Raw genomic sequence first — 15,460 nt, forward strand, 5'->3', positions numbered from 1 at the left:
TTGATATCAACTTCATTCTGACAGCTGTCAAGCGTAGCCATGGTTCTTTGTAATTCCCAAGAAATCATTCAGTTTGAAAATTTCCTTAGAGAAATGGTTTAATTTTGTGACACTAGTTTCTGAGCAGGCTCAAAGAGCAATGATTGAGGTCAGTTTTCCAGCTATTGAATTACTCATTGGAGGCTCTTCCAAGGTCTGGTTTCCCCAGAGTTATAAAAGTTTAGTTCTTATTGATCAGGAACACATTAAGGTGTTGAACTCCCCTGACTTGTGACAGACAGCCCTATATAAAATTTGCACACAGAAATTTTTTATTGTAGATATTTGTGTTTTGACTGTTGTCGAGAGTACTGAGCTAAATAGCCCCTGAAAAGAAGTTTTGCTGCCAAAACAAACCTGCCAACATATTAGAGATCATTCATGGTTGTGGTAATAAAGAGAGAGAGGGGCGTATATGTCTGTGCATATGTGTGTGCGTGTGTGTGTATGTTTTGAGGAGATGGGCAGGAGTGAGGGCAGGGGAATCCATGCCTTAAATATCACAATACATAGAATTACTGGACCTCGGAGTACAAGCCTCTGGGCCACCCAGTAGGTCTGTTAATCTTTGAGGACAGGCATAGTCAGGGCTCTAGCAAATAGCTGTGTGAGAGTGCACAGCACAACTCCAGGGGGCAACACTCACATAGACTCTGATGTGAGTGATGCCCCCTTGAATTATGCAAAACCACAGCTCTGACATGAGGTCTTATTCTTCTTGGTGCTGGGGATATAGCAAGAAAGGCCATTAGAAGGTGATTATTGCAGTTCATGTGAAGGGGGGTGGACTAGGGTGTTGTCATTGGAAGTGTGAAGTATTTGAATATGGGTTATATTTTGTAGGTAGAGTGGATAAAAATGCTCACATACCGGATGAGTGGGTGAGGAAAAGAGGGAGAGTCGGTTACTGATTGATGACGTTTCCATGAAACGAACGCCAGCCAACGTGATAATTAAATCAATCATTTGTGATTTAAATGTTTTCTCGCCTTAACTGGAAAAGAAAGCCTTTATTTCCAATTGAAGGAATTTTAGGCATCAGCAAGAAAATGAATAAAAACTTAGGGAGCGGGGAAGTGTAGAAATAATACCAAGAACCATTTGCCATCGAGTCAGCTCTTACTCATGGCAACCCCATGTGTGTCGTAGTACAACTGTGCTGCATAGGGTTTTCAATGGCTGATTTTTCAGAAGTAGACTGCCAAGACTTTCTTCTGAGGTGCCTCAAGGTGGGCTTGAACCCCTAACCTTTTGGTTAGCAGCTGAGCATGTTAACCGTTTGCACCTGTCAGGGACATCCTGAAATAAACTGGATTATTTCTTTCAGGATGTGATATGGTCTTAGTAGCCTGGCACGTAGGAAACGGGTAGGAGGTAAGGGGTGAGTGTTGGTAGAGGAGGAAGAGAGATGAGTGTCAGAAGGGCTGGTGCACTATCACACTCCTTCTTCATTCTCTGTACTGCTGATTTAGGGATTTACCTGGCTGTGGCTGTCTGAGACCAAGTAACTGTGAGTAGTTTCCTGTGTGGGGTCTTTCATGGGTTTTCCCTGCGTAAGGAGCCCTCCTGGACGAGGCCTTACTGAAGACATCCTCCCTCTGGCTGCTTTTTCTGCCTCTTGTCCCTGTTCTTTATCTGAACACTTACTGATCACTTGTGCTTCCAGGCCTCTCTCCTCCTTTACTCCTCACTTCTTAGATAACATATTCTGTTTTCTGGTAAAACCACATTATTTTAACTAATTAAAATACTAATAAATACTAATAAAATACTAATATTAATACTAATAAAATACTAATATTAATAATTTTCCTCACTATAACCTCACTGAAACTTTTCAAGAACTGGCATGGGAAGTCAGGAGCATGGGGTTCTAGTTCAGATGTTGTCACCCATTGGCTTGGTGACATTGTCTTCCGTGCCTCAGTTTCTTCATCTGTTGATCATGGAGTTGAACTAGGTTGACCTCTAGGATCTCCTGCAGATCCGTTGCTCAGATTTCCATATGATACCACAGCTTGGAATAGAATCTTTCAGTAAAACACACATTAGGTAAAATTGCAAAATGTATACCTTTGTTTGTGGTTTCCTCTTTCCCTAAAGAAAGAATAACTGGGAGTGCATGCTTTCTGAATTCTTGTTGTGAATATAACACATCATGATGCATAGAGTGAAGCTGACATCCACTCCAGGTGCTTTCCATTGAACATGACAGGGACAATGGATTGTCCTTGGCTTCCAGGAGCTGCTGGAGATAAAGAACTAAACTATAGCATTTATTTACTTAGGAGTCCCTGGGTGGTGCAAACGATTACTAAACAGAAGGTTAGCAGTTTGAATCTACCTAGTGGCACCTCAAAAGAAAGTCCTGGCTAACTACTTCCAAAAGATCATAGCCATTGAAAGCCCTATGGAGCACAGTTCTACTCTGACACACATGGGGTCACCATGAGTCAGAATTGATTCCATAGCAACTGTTTTTTTAATTTACTTAAGATTATTAGTGGAAAGGATGGTTGGAAGTCAGAAATAGTGATAAAGAGAAGAAATGATACTTTAACTCAGCTTAAGTCAATTTCTTAGTCTTCTTAGATTCTTTGTTTTTCTGATAGCACCAAATAAGGAAAAATAGAAATATTTATTTTTAGAAAGTATATCCTTTGTTAAAATTAGAAAATGTAACATATACAATGGCTCTTAATCATTCTTTTGTTATTTCACTGACATTGAAGAGTTTTCTTTTTTTTAGCTAGAATTTCACAATATAAATAGCATAAAATGCAGCGTCTGATTTTAATATTTAGTTAAATGAATTTGGTGTGTGTCTTAGTCATCTAGTGCTGGTATAAAAGAAATACCACGAGTGATGACTTTAACAAAGAGAAGTTTATTCCCTCACAGTAAAGTAGGCTAAAAGTCCAAATTCAGGGCATCAGCTCCAGGGGAAGGCTTTCTCTCTCTGTTGGCCTTCTCATCGATGTTCCCTCGGACTAGGAGCTTCTCTGCGCAGGGACCCTGGGTCCAAAGGACGCGCTCTGCTCCTGGCACTGCTTTCTTGGTAGTATGAGATCTCCCTGTCTCTCTGCTCACTTCTCTCTTTTATATCTCAAGAGATTGCCTCAGGACACAATGCAGTCTTGTAGATTGAGTCCTGCCTTGCTAACACAACTGCTGCCCATCCTCGCTCATTAACATCATAGAGGCAGGATTTACAACATATAGGAAAATCACACAATACCCAGAATCATGGCCCAGCCAAACTGATACACACATTTTGGGGGGGGACATAATTCAATCCATGACAGTGTGTAATGGAAACTTTTGGCACCTCTTCAAATATAAGTTAGGGAAATTAACTGACACAAGAGTTTAGCTTGAAGCCAAAAAGAAAATTCAGTTGGAGATTCCCAGATGCTGGGGAAAAAGAAGAGGAGTTGCCATTTGGGGGAGCAGTGGGAAGGGTGGGTTCTAAGTGGGACACAGGTCCTACTTTAGTGGTTGAAGATGAGCTAAGCTCTCTGTTCTTATTCTTTAGTCCCATCAGAATGACGTATGGAAAATACAACCAGGGAGGTAACATGGGAGGGATGCCATCCCAAAACTAGAAACTCCAGGAGAATTATTGTAAAAGTAAACCAGGTTGAAGGAGGCACCGACACGCTTATGAAGGGAAAAAGTCTCTGAGAAACTAGTGGATGGAATATTCAGAGGATCATCACAAATCTTTCCAAGTTTGGATGGGAAGGGGTTTGAAGTGAGAATGGGACAAGTGGGAGTCAGCAAGTATCGATCTTCAGCATCTATCGAGAAGTGCTAGGGCTGAGACATAAAATGGTAGAATGGGCCCTAGTGGTTGCTTCAAGTTTAGATTTGTATTGGATATGACTAGGCACTGAGAGGGTTAGACATCTCTGTTCAGCTTCATCCAGTTGTAGGACTTGAAGTGAGGCTGAAGTCCATGTGTGAACTGGGTGATTTCTAATTCACTCTTACTTCCAAGATCTCCTGCCCCTTGGGCATGACAGCTGTCTTAGTTATTTAGTGCAGCTGTAACAGAAATAGCCCAGGTGCATGGTTTCAACAAACGTAAGTTTATTCTCTCACAGTCTAGTAGGCTAGAAGTTCAAAGTTGGGGTGTAAGCTCCAGGAGAAGGCTTTCTCTCTCTGTTGGCTCTGGAGGAAGGTCCTTATCATCAGTATTCCCCTGGACTAGACCTTCTAAGCCCAGGGACCCTGGGTCCAAAGGACACGCTCTTCTGGCATTACTTTCTTGGTGGTATGAGGTCCCCCTATCTCTCTGCTGACTTCTCTCTTTTATATCTCAAAAGAGATTGACTTAAAACCTAACCTGATCTTGTAGATGGAATCCTGCCTCATTAACACAACTGCCTCTAATCCTGCCTCATTAACATCATAGAGGTAGGATTTACAACACATAGGAAAATCACATCAGATGATAAAATGGTGGCCAATCATACAATACTGGGAATCATGGACTAGCCAAGTTGACAAACTTTTTTTGGGAGACACAATAACAGTGACCGTATAGTGACTGGAGCCCTGGTTGCACAGTGGTTATAGTGGTTAGATACCACAAAAAACAAACATTTTGAAAAGTCTCTTCTGCTAGTCATGATCCCACCCTCCCCCCACCCAGTACTTACATATGCAGTTCCCTCTTCATATAACACTGATCCTTCCCATTTTATCTGGGTTGTTCCTGCTCACCCTTCAAATCTCAGCTCATAAATTACTTTCACAGGAAAGCCAACCTTTTATTATTGGCTCTCATAACATCATGTACAACTTCTTTCTGAAGCTGTACTTTTACATTGGTTTGTTTTATTGTCTTCTTTCCAATTAGAAGTATCCCCATGTCAGCAGGTACCATGCCTGTTTTTACGTGTCATTATGTCTCTGAATTTACCATTATTATTTACACATTATGTCTTTACTTACTTTTATATATCCAGTACCATGAGCACTGAATAAAAATTTGTTGGCTAAATAAATTATTGGATAAATGAACAACATTGCCTGTGGACAGTGAATGTGTGTGTGTGTGTGTGTGTGTGTGTGTGTGTGTGCGTTAAGTAACCAAGAGTGCCTAGCGAGATGCCCGGCAGCTAATCCCTCTTTCCCTGAGATTTGCCGCTGACGTATAGGGGTAGTCTCTGGCAGTTATATTTGTGCTACATGATACTATCATCTTGGGCATAGCCACCTTGACTATGGTGGACACTTGACCCAAAACTCACCCAGTCATATTCTTCCTTAAGAATAAGAACAAGAGACAGAGAGACTGGGAATTGGGAGTTGGGTCAAGTTCATTAATGGCAGGGCTCTAGAGGGAACAAACGTAAACCCTTGCTGCTAAGGTCATTGTAGTGCCCTGATTGCTGCCCTTCCCAAGTTTTGAGTGTTCTGGGGTTAACTTGGATCCTGTGAGCTATTCCAGTATTGTACCAGTTTTTCCCCTAGGCAAGTTCAAGTTGGTTTTCACTGCATGCAACCAAAAGAACCTTATCTAATACAGAAGATAGCTGCTATTGCCACATTCCAAGTTAGAAATTAAGGTGGGTGGCAGTAGTAATAGAGAGGGAATGATGGATTTGAGAGGTAGAATTGATAACTGATTGAACTTGGTGACAAATTGGGTATGATTCAGTGTAGCTCTGACAGAAATGGGAACAGATGATTTTTAATATGCTCTGTGAGAGAGGAACCTAGGAAGTTGTACATGTGCCTGAAAAGTCATTGCCTCTAAATTTAATAGATTTAAGCACAGAAAAACTGTTTCATTAGATTTTTAACTTCTCGGAGCACAGTGAATTGAGCGAGGCTTTTCCCCCTCTATTAAACGTGGCCGAACATTTCTTAAAGCTTATGGCAGTGAAGGATTAATGAACCTATTGGAAACAAACAAACAAAATACCCAGCCAGTTGCCATCCAGTCGATTCTGACTCATGATGACCCTAGGTGTTTCAGAGTAGAACTGTGCTACCTAGGGTTTTCGTGGCTGTGACCTTTTGGAAGCAGATCGCAAAGACTTTCTTCCAAGGTGCCTCTGGGTGGGTTCGAACCACCAACCTTTTTGTTTTTAGTTGAGTGCTTAACTGTTTATGCCACCCAGGGACTTCACTGAGCCTATTAAAAACAAAACAAAAAAAAAACCCACTGCTCTCGGGTTGATTCCGACTCATAGTGACCCTATAGGACAGAATAGAACCACCCCATAGAGTTTCCAAGGCTGAAAATCTTTACGGAAGCAGGCTGCCACATCTTTCTCCCGCAGAGCAGCTAGTGGGTTCAAACGGCTGACCTTTTGGTTAGTGGCCGAGCACTTTAACCACTGCGCCACCAGGGATCCTTATAGGTATATATATAATATACATATATATGTTTTATATATATGTATACATACATAGGTGTGTGTGTGTATATATATATACACATAAGTGTGTATATATGTAGCTACCTCTGAAACTGCACTTGTTCAAATATCATCTGTCTGTAGGAAATTGTAGTTTCTAGAGAAGCAAACTCTTCCACAGAAGACTTCTTTTTGTGAGGTACCCTTTGTACAGAATCCATGTTCCAGCCCTCAAAAAAGAGGTCTGAGTGGAGGTGCTGGGGGTTCTGTCATGGGGATGATCTGGGGGCTCTGCCCTGCCCCCCATGGACCTCACCTAAGTAGCCTCCACCCCCCAGTGAGTTGCTTTTGCCACCTATCCTCCAGACCACTCGATTTCTCACAGGTGCTTCCAGGGCAATAACTATTTTAGGTTTGATTTTTAAATGCCTATTAGTCAGCAATATGCACTTAGCCCTCTTTATGACCATAGCACCCTATTAGGCAGAGTGGAGGGCTGACCCAAAATGATCTGCAGAATTGTGAGCAGAGCTTTCTCCTAGCGCACTGCTCTTCGGAGGGACTCATATGCCTTTCTCGTGCTCTATATGAGAACTGGAGTGGCTTTCTCCTTCTTGTCCTTTTTGAAAACATCCTTCAAGTCCCAGCTTTCTCTGTCCCCTCACCAGGGCATCCTCACAGAACTATGGCAATTACTACAACATTCTGTATTTATTTACCCAGTGTCTCTTCTGCTACACTGTAAGCTCCTTGAAGATGGAGAGTATAAAATATCTCATCTTTGTATCCCTAGCAGCTAACACAGCACAGATATTCAAAGTTAATTGCTAACTTACACTTTCAATAGCTAGGCCATGACTCCTAGTAGGCAGGGGCCTGGTGAGAGGAAAGGAGAGCAGTGGGCATGGGAAGTTTATTTGTACATATTCTGAGGTACCACTGTATTTCCCCCATTCCTGAAGCAAATTGGGTATTACTTAAACTCATAAAGAAGTAATGACTTTCTGGAGACATGGAGGTGGATGAAACCCTGAAACTATTGCCCTGAGATAATCTTTAAACCTTAAACCAGAAGTATCCCCTGAAGTCATCTTAAAACTGAACAATAATTTAGCTTAACTAGTGAAAAAGGTCTGCCTTGAGCATTATGCTCTTTTAAGAACTATTTATACGGGATCAAATTGACAACAGCAGCTCAAAAGATTAGATAGGAACCTTAGGGGGCAGTGAGTTTATGTTAATGAGGGAGAAATAACTCAAAAAATGGTTGGAAAACTCAAAGAATGTAATCAGTGTCACTGAATTATACATGTAGAAACTGTTGAATTTGGTGTATGTTTTGCCGTGTATATTCTCAACAACAACAAAATAAATAAAACTTAGGAAAAAAAAGAAGTAATGACTAAGGACCTTTTCCATTTCCTTAACTTCCTGTTTCTGTTTTTCCCTTGGATGTCCACAAGGGAGACGAGATAATTACGGTTCTGTGCCAGAAAGAACTTGAGTGGACATGACTGTTCCTGGAGTTATTCTTAGCTGACAGGGAATCCTTATGTGCTCATTTTAAAGGTCCTGGGGAGAGACAAGAGAAGCTTCCTGTATCCTGTGTGTGAAGTAAATGAAGACAGAATGAGATTTTTTCCTCAGTGTCAGTCTCATGAGGTGGGTGATGGAACTCAGCCCAGTAGCTTCTGTTCCTTCATACTGAGGCCTCCATGGCTTATGTGAGTCATCTCTTGCAGCAAGGGCAGCTGCAGTGGTGTCTGTCAACCTGGGGTCTTCCGTCTCAGGTGGCTGCTACTCAACAGATAAAAGGTGATTGTCTAGTCTAGCACTCGTGGGGCCCTGTCTAAATAGAATCCGATAAAGTCCTTACAAATGAGTTTGCTGGAATAAAACCTGCTCCCAGTGTACTCAAACCTATGACTCATTTTTCCTGGAGCACATGGTCTCATTTGATATTTTATTTAAACAAAACAAAAGAAAAGAGAACACCATTGGTTTAATTAAGAGCTACCCAGGGTAGCAAATCATCACACTCATAGTGAACGTGTTGATCTGGTTGACTCATCAGCAGGAATTCTATCCAGGAAGTGATTCTAATTCCATAGGAGCCATCACAGGGAAGAAGAAGGGAAGGAAGGGAACAATAACTGGTAGCTTAGTATCACCAAGGACTTACAGATATTATCGCATTGAATTCTTAGAAAACCCTGTGCCGTAAGTATCACTAACCCAATTTTACAGGTGAAGAAAAGACATTCAGGATTTATAAAGAGAAAGGCCTGTGTTGTTGGGAAATAGAACATTTTGTCATTAGGCCAGGAAGTATTGAAGGGGCTTCCAGAATTTTGGAATAGCTGCCTTAGATTCAGGGTGAGTATAAGGCAAAAGAATTAAGCCATGCTCTTGCCCATTCCCTCATCCTCCTCATCCCCTTGTTGAATATTGCTATAATTACTAGATTAATGGTGTCAGTGAGCTGGGGTCCTTCATGCATTGAATTTACTCATAGGCTAAATCATCTCTTATAATAAATTATTATAGCTCATTATGACAATAGCTGAGGTAATCACTCAATGTCAGAAATTAATTTCCCACCCATGCCAAACGTAGATGGTTGATTCTCAATATAAATTTTCCTTGAAATTTTATCCAACCTTTTAAAAGTATGAAGTGAGGGGGTGATTTGTCTTTGCAACTTTAACAAGCACATTCGTAGAAAGGAAGAAAACCCTTTCTTTACATCTTGGCTGCTGAGTAATAGTTGGAACCATCTGCTCCTCCGTGAATATAAATCAGCTCTAGCCCAGCCAGCTGTGGAGACGCACAACAAGGAATGGTTTTTCCGGCCAGAATATGTCTCGATAGTACAGAGGGGATGTAAGTAAACCTTACACAACAATTTTAATAGAAATGAATGATAAAGAAAATCTCAATTCTTCACTATCTTAATTTCTACAATCCTAAAACCAACTCTTATGGACTGAACTGTGTCGCCTAAAAAGGTATATTGAAGTCCTAACCCCTGTACCTGTGAATGTGACCTTGTTTGGAAATACGGTTTTTCTTTTGCTATCATAAAGTTAGGAGCCCTGGTGGCATAGTGGTTAAGAGCTCAGCTGCTAACCGTCAGTTCAAATTCACCAGCCTCTCCTTGGAAACTCTATGGGGCAGTTCTTCTCTGTCCTATAGGGTCGCTATGAGTTGGAACTCACTCGATGGCAGCTAACAACACAACATGATAAAGTTAAACAAGGCCATACCAGAGTTGGTTAAGTCCTAATCCCAATCCCTTCTGTGTTGTTGTTGTTAGCTGCCATCAAGTTGGTCCCCAACTCATGGCAACACCATGCACAAAGCTATTGGACCATTGTGATCCATAAGGTTTTCACTGGCTGATTTTTCAGAAGTAGATCACAGGCCTTTCCTCCTAGTCTGTCTTAGTCTAGAAACTCCACTGAAACCTGTTTAGCAAGCCTCTGCTAATAGACAGGTGGTGACCATGCTTGTGGTGCACTGGCTGGGAATTGAACTCGAGTCTCCAGCATAGAAGGCAAGAATTCTACCACTAAATCACCACTGTCCCCTAATCCCTTCTAAGTGGTGCTTTATAAAAGGGGAAAAAAGACACAGAAATGAGTCACACATAGGGGAATGATACCATGGAGGATTTGTCTACAAGCCAAGGAACGCAGTAAATGCCCAGGACTACCAGAAACTGGAAAGAGACCAGGAAGGGTCTTCCCTAGAGAGAGAGGGAGAGAGAGAGACAGAAAGAGAGAGAGAGCGAGAGAGAGAGAGAGAGAGAATACGCCTGCCAAAGCCCTGAATTCTGACTTCTAGCTTCCAGAATTGTGAGACAATACATTTCTGTATGTTAAAGCCACCCATTTTATGGTATTTTGTTATGGAAGCCCTAGGAAACTAAGATACCAACATGCAAGCATTAAAGAGAAGCTGGAAGACTCCAGCAGCAAGATTTCATTTTGATTGACTAAAATCTGAATTGAAAGAAACTCCTGGAATGTCTCTTTTCAAGTTTGTGTAATTGAATTTTCTTGGAATTTACAAAGTTATTATTGTTTAAATAAATTGGAATTCCTCTTGGAAGGCATTTTCTTGCCAAGTGTAATAAGCTTTTAATTACTTTTCCACAGCAAGAAGCTTCAGTTTACTTTAATCAGTATTGCAAACATTTTTTTCCAGAAGTGGAAGGTAAGATTCCAAATAGAGAAATAGCTGTTCAGCCTACTTGAGTCTGTAATTTGTGTGTGTTTATCCATCACATGCTATAAGGCAAGGACAAATTGCAGCAGCTTCAGGGCCAGGTTGCCCTTCAATTCAGAACTTTTTAATGCACCGTTGCTGTTGTTGTTGTTAAGTGCCATTGAGTCAATTTTGACTCACAGTGACCCCATGTGACACAGCAGAACTGCCCCATAGGGTTTTCTAGGCTGTAATCTTTACATGAGCAGATTGCCAGGTCTTTCCCCTGCAGAGCTACTGGGTGGGTTCCAACCATCAACCTTTCGGTTAGCAGCTGAGCACTTAACTGTTGTGCCACCAGGGGCACTACCAGGGCTCCTAATGCTCCTTTACTACTTGGTTTTTGAGGTGTTGGAAACTCTAAAATGGCTAGTGGGAGAACACATCACTGTTCTCTCTGATGGAGTGTCTTTGATGATTAATTCTCGTACAGATGGTAGCCAATAACCATTAGGAAAGGAGTCCCTGGGTGGTGCCAACGGTTAAAGCTCAGCTGCTAACCGAAACATTGGAGGTTCGAGTCCACCCAGAGGCACCTTGGAAGAAAGGCCTGGCGATCTACTTTCCCAAAATCAGCCGTTGAAAACCCTATGGAGCACAGTTTTACTCTGATACACATTGGGTTGCCATGAGTTGGAGTTGACTCCATGGCAACTGGTTCATCATTAGGTAAGCTACCATATTAGCAATTCGATGCAAGCTCATGTCATTTCACTCCATCTCTTTGGTGGGTATATGTCTGAGCAAGAGATTCAAAACAAGGACTAGACATTTCATTCTAATGAAAATAACTACAGGTAGTCCCCAACTTAATGACATATTCAAGCTTTTTTTCTTTGTATAGCTTATAGTTAGTAATATATTGCAGTGTGTAATTTGCAGTAATATGTTACAGCTCATAATTTACTGATGTTATCATTCTCAGATGTTCACTGGCAGATGTTCAATTTTATGGTTTACTGTTCAAAACACTACCAGATTTATAAAGGTATTGATAATAAAAGGCCTGCCCTTCTGGGTCTCTTCCCCATTACTATTAAAGCTAAGGCTGTGACACAGGCTGCCTCAGTGACCGTCTTCTGCCCTCAGGGATGACTCATATTTGTCAAATATAGGGAGATGCTGCTGCCTGTGACACTTTGTGTGTTTAGGACATAATTTTCTCTAGGTGAGTTTAAGTAGAATCCAAAGTCTTTCATCAAAAGCCTGGTCCTACAAAATAATAAATGTTGGAGAGGTTGTGGAGAGACAGGAACACTTATGCACTGTTGGTAGGAATGTAAAATGGTACAACCACTTTGGAAAATGATTTGGTGCTTCCTTAAAAAGCTAGAAATAGAAGTACCATACAATCCAGCAATTCTACTCCTTGGAATATATCCTAGAGAAATAAGAGCTGTCATACGAATAGATATATGCACACCCATGTGCATTGCAGCACTGTTCACAATAGTAAAAAATAGAAACAATCTACGTGCCCATCAACAGACGAATGGATAAACAAATTATGGTACATACACGCAATGGAATACTACACAATGATAAAGAATAATGATGAATCCGTGAAACATCTCACAACATGGATGAATATCGAGGGTATTATGCTGAGTGAAATTAGTCACAAAAGGACAAATATTGTATGAGACAACTGTTATAAGAACTCAGGAAAAGGTTTAAACACAGAAGAAATCATTCTTTGATGGTTACAAGGGTGGGGAGGGAGGGTGAGGAGTAGTTACTAACTAGATAACAGACAAGAATCATCTTAGGTGAAGGGAAGGACAACACACAATACGGGGGAAGTCAGCACAAATGGACCAAAGCAAAAGCTAAGAAGTTTCCTGTACACAGCCAAACACTTTGAGGGAAAGAGGAGCTGGCGCTGGGGTCTGGGGACCATAGTTTCAGCGGACGTCTAGCTCAATTGGCATAACAAAGTTTATTAAGAAAATGTTCTGCATCTCACTTTGGTGAGTGGTGTCTGGGGTGTTAAAAGCTTTTGAGTGGCCATCTAAGATGCATCGATTGGTCCCAGCCAACTTTGAGCAGAGGACAATGAAGAACACCAAAAACACAAGGAAAATATTAGCCCAAGTGACAAAACGTCCACATAAACCAGAGACTCCATCAGCCTGAGACTAGAAGAACTAGATGGTGCCTGGTTACTACCAATGACTGCCCCGACAGGAAACAAAACAGAGAGTCCCTGACAGAGCAGGAGAAAAGTGCAGAACAGAACTCAAATTCACGTAAAAAGACCAGGCTTAAGGGTCTGTTAGACACTGGAGGAACCTCCGAAATGATGGCCCCCAGATGCTCTGTTAACCCAGAACTGAAACCATTCCCAAAGCCTACTCTTCAGACAAAGGTTAGACTTGACTATAAAACATAAAATAATACTTGTGAAGAGTGTGCTTCTTAGTTCAAGCAGACACAGGAGACCAAATGGGCAGCTTCTCTCCGGAGGCAGGATGAAAAGGCCGTAAGGGACAGGAACTGGTTGAATGGAAACAAGAAACCAGGGATGGAAAGGGGGAGTGTGCTGTCACATTGTAGGGATTGCAACTAATGTCACATAACAATATGTACATAAATTTTTGTATGAGAAATTAACTTGAGCTGTAAACTTTCACCTAAAGCACAATTAAAAAAAAAAAAAAAAAAGAAACGAAAAGAAAGCCTGGTCCTTTGGGCAGCTGACACAGAAGGAAAATAAAAATAAAAATGTATTGAACATTCACTGTGTTCCAGGCATTGTGGTTTTTCTTATTTGAATCTTCTCTGTAACCCTCTGAGGTTAAGTGCTATTTTTGTCCTCGTTTTACAGTTGAGGGGACTGAAGTACAGGGAGTTTAAATGATTTACTCAGGGCCACAGAGCTAATAAAGGGCAGAGCTAGCATCAGAGGCCAGGCAGTCTGGCTCCAGGGGCTGCTCAAGCCAGCTGTCTCTTCAGAGGAATGAGAACCTAAGCAGACAGCTCCGACCTCTCCTGGCAGGAGTATAGATTTAGCTTTACAAAGACTTACTTCATTGTCTTTAGCTTCTCATTTTGCTCCAGGTTAGAGACATCTTCATTCTGCCTGAGCCCTCAGCCCAGGGTCTGGGAAACTCTGGACAAGATGATCTTTCGGAGTTTTTCTAGGACTCTGTAGAGTAGCTGTGAATTGGAATCAACTTGATGGCAACGGGTTTGGTTGTTTTTAAGTTGGTGACTGGAGTCCCTGAATGGTGTTGTTAATGCACCTGGCTGTTAACCAAAATGTTGGAGGTTTGAGTCTACCCAGCAGCACTTTGGAAGAAAGTCCTGGCGATCTACTTCTGAAAAACCAGCTACTGAAAACACTATGGAGCACAGTTCTCCTTTGACACCAATGGGGTGGCCATGAGTCAGAATCAACTCAATGGCAATTGGTTAAGACTTTGACAAGAAGGCATGCCCTTGCCCTCAAAGAAAAATGGAGACTAGATTTGCAGACGAGAAACAGCTGGAGACCAATTCTAAGGCAATAGGGATGCGAGTAAGTGACAGGATGACACAGACTAAGCATTTAAAAGTGCAGAATATTTAATTAAAAGCAAACGAGACAGGATTTGTGGGGAAGGTGAAAGGGAGACAGGTATTTGAATAATGGTATTTTCTAGTGAGAGATACAGAAATGAGAGTGGCTCCCTCAGATTGCACTGCTGAGAGGTGACTCAGAGAACCCAGGGGTGGAGAAAGGGCTGATGTTTCCCTCAGCTGACAAGAATGCCAGATCTGAGGTGAATATATTCACTTACTTGGTCTTTGCTCCATTTCTATCCACCCTCTCCACACCCCCACATCAAAAGTTTTATTCATTCTTTCCACACACAATCATCTGCTCTCCCACTGGCACAAGATTGTCCTTTTGTAACTACTTAAGCCTCTCAAAGCAATATTCCTCAGATATAACTAGCTCAGGGGAGAATAGGGAGAAGATGGCACTGGCAGCACAGTTATTCCCTGGCGTGCTACTCTCCTCAGCTACCCTGCTCCCGGCCTTTCCTCTTTTCTAAGTCTCTCCATTTCACAGGTGTAAATGAACAATTACACCTATTAACCAACCAAACCCCCACACTGTGCTTTTAGAGCACCAGTGGTTATTTTAGGAGAAACCAATCCCTCCAGCTCTCATGAAGCTGGATTCTTAGCTGTTGACCATTCTGTGAGTGCTAGCTCATGTTTTGTGTCAGTAAGTGAAATAAAAGTGCACATGCATACACACATCCTTTTTAATTTAATGGACTTAGTGAACAGAAATTTATCTATACGACTGTATGGAGTCCCTGGGTGGTGCAAACGGTTAATGTGCTCAACTGCTAATTGAAAGGTTGGAGGTCTGAATCCACCCGGAAGTACCTCAGAAGAAAGACCTGGTGATCTACTTCCAAAAAATCAGCCATCGAAAACCCTATGGAGAAAATGGTTACATTTAAGAATGTAGTCAATGTCATTGAGTTAGACATGAAGAAATTGTTGAATTGGTATATGTTTTGTTGTGTATATTTTCACTACAATTTAAAAAAAAAAGCTCTATGGAGCACAGTTCTACTATGACACACATGGGTTTGCCATTAGTCAGAATCAACTTGACAGCAACTGTTTTTATTATTATTTTTTATTGTACTTTAGGTGAAGGTTTACAGAACAAATATTTTCTCATTAAACAGTCAGTACACATATTGTTTTATGACATTGGTTAACAACCCCATGACATGTCAACACTCCCTTCTCGGCCTTGGAGGACCTTTCTT

The sequence above is a fragment of the Trichechus manatus genome, unplaced genomic scaffold (genome assembly GCF_000243295.1).
Source record: "Trichechus manatus latirostris isolate Lorelei unplaced genomic scaffold, TriManLat1.0 scaffold00075, whole genome shotgun sequence".
Classification (NCBI taxonomy): domain Eukaryota; kingdom Metazoa; phylum Chordata; class Mammalia; order Sirenia; family Trichechidae; genus Trichechus; species Trichechus manatus.